General features: G+C 35.2%; 1 non-coding gene across 1 annotated transcript; it reads left to right on the forward strand.

Moving 5' to 3' along the window:
- The first annotated feature begins 1,294 nt into the window (after positions 1-1,294).
- LOC112099340 lies at positions 1,295-1,401 on the forward strand. Its single transcript, XR_002906144.1, has one exon. It is a non-coding gene; the product is annotated as a small nucleolar RNA R71 (small nucleolar RNA).
- The last annotated feature ends 884 nt before the right edge of the window (positions 1,402-2,285 follow it).

Genomic DNA, 2,285 nt, shown 5'->3' on the forward strand with positions numbered 1-2,285 from the left:
GAGATAGTAGGAGAGCCATGATCCTTAAATTTTGGTGGCATTTTACATTGAAGTAAATTGCTAGTTTGTTCAGTTAAAAACGCCTTTTTAGTGACATGTAAATTTCTCTTTTTAGTGCATAAATCTTTTAAAAACTTGGCATAGGAAGGAACTTGCTTAATGGCATCGAGTAAAGGGATGTTTATACTTACATGTTTGAAGATTTCCATTTACATGTTTGAAGATTTTCATAATCTCACCTGTTGAAGTCTCTTTCTTTACCTTTGTTAACCTTTGAGGAAAAGGAGCCTTAGGAATGTAAGTTGGTGGGCCACTCTCTTCTAGATCATTTGGTGATGAGTCTTGTGATGGAACTGGATCTGAAGAAGTAGGCTCAAATGTCTTCCTTGTTTGAACATCTACTTTGTTGTCAAATAATTTTCCTCTTCTCAAGGTCATAACAGATTTTGCTTCTTCATGTTGATGGCTTGAACTCGATCCAACTTCGTGCACTCCTTTGGGATTAGGAATTGGTTGACTTGGAAATTTTCCTTTTTCTCTCTCAGCTACAGTAGTTGCTAATTGACCCAATTGATGTTCAAGCTTTAGAATAGCTTGAGTGTTTGACTGAAAAGCTTGTTGGGTTGACTGAATGAAACTTTGAAGTGTATCCTCTAAAGAAGGCTTTCTTTGTTGGGGTGCAACAAATTGAGACATAGGTTGTTGGGCAGGAGGATGTACTTGGTTAGGAGGGACAAATTGTTGATTGGGCATGTTCAACTGTTGTCCTCCTAGGTTTGACAAAGGTTGATTTTGTTTCCAAGAAAAATTCGGGTGATTCCTCCAATTAGGATTATATGTGGGTGAATATGGATTATTGGGGGTTTTCTCATATGATTGTAAGGCATGTACCTACTCAGAATAAGCCTCTTGATAGGCTGGTAATGATGGACAATTCTGTGCTGTATGAGACAAGTTAGAACAAAGAGCACAAACCTCATTAGCTACACTAGGATGATTATTCATTGACTGGTTCAGAGCTAAGGCATCTACTTTCCTAGAAAGTGTAGCTAGAGTGGATTTCACATCAAAATCATCCTTAACTTCATATAAACCCTTTCTAGAAACTTGAGATGATTTTTCTCTTTAATTTGAAAAATCCCACTGTTGAGAATTCTCAGCAAGTGAATTAAAGAAATCCCATGCAGCCCCTTCATGTAAGTTCAAAAATCTCCTACCATTCATAGACTCTACCATATGACGATTTGACATGGTTAAACCGTTATAAAAGCATTGTATAAGTCTCCATTTTTCAAAACCATGGTGGGGACACTTGAGGAGTAAATCATTGAATCTTTCCCAACACTCGTAAAATTGTTCACCCTCTCTTTGATAAAAATCACTTATCTCTCTCCTAAGGGCATTTGTTTTAGACATAGGGAAAAACTTGGTGAGAAACTTATTACTCAATTCATCCCATGTACTAATAGATCCAGCAGGAAGTGAATTCAACCAAGCTTTTGCTTTGTCTTTTAATGAGAAAGGGAACATACAAAGCTTAATTGACTCATCATTAAAATTTTGAAAAACGGAATGTAGAGCATATGTCAAGAAATTCCTTAATATGCAAATATGGATCCTCTCTCTCTAACCCATGGAAAGATGGTAAAAGTTGAATGACAGAGGGCTTAAGCTCAAAGTGTGTTGCTGTAGTTTGTGGCAACACAATACAAGATGGTTGGTTTGCTGCAAGTGATGAAAAATATTCTCTAAGGGTTTTCTCTGCTTGCACTGGTGGAAGTATTGGCAATAGTCTATTTGGGTCATCCATCACTTCTACAGAACTAGTTTGACTACTATCAATTTTCGACTCTCTTTTAACCAAACGATTTGTTGAATCACGTTCCCAAACACTCATAAACTAACTAGACAAGGAAATAAAGAAAAACAAAATTAAATAAACCAACAATAATGAGAATAAACGAAATTTAAAAATAAAAGAAATTAAACAACTAAATAATGAATTTAAAGACAAATAAAAGGTTTTTTTTTGTGTGTTTGTTTTTTTTTTTAAATAAAAGACAACCTAAATTATAACTAGTGGAAGAATCAAATCAACCTAGATTAAACTAACTTTCTAGCACAATCCCCGGCAACGGCGCCAAAAACTTGTTGTGAAAATTTTAATGTACTCGCAAGCGCACGAATCTAGAGATAGAATAGTGGTAACGAGGTCGATCCCACAGGGATTGTTATAAATTGAAAAGTCTAATTTAAATCTAAAATTAATATTAATTCTAACCTAG

Source organism: Citrus clementina, unplaced genomic scaffold (assembly GCF_000493195.1).
Source record: "Citrus clementina cultivar Clemenules unplaced genomic scaffold, Citrus_clementina_v1.0 scaffold_4, whole genome shotgun sequence".
NCBI lineage: Eukaryota > Viridiplantae > Streptophyta > Magnoliopsida > Sapindales > Rutaceae > Citrus > Citrus x clementina.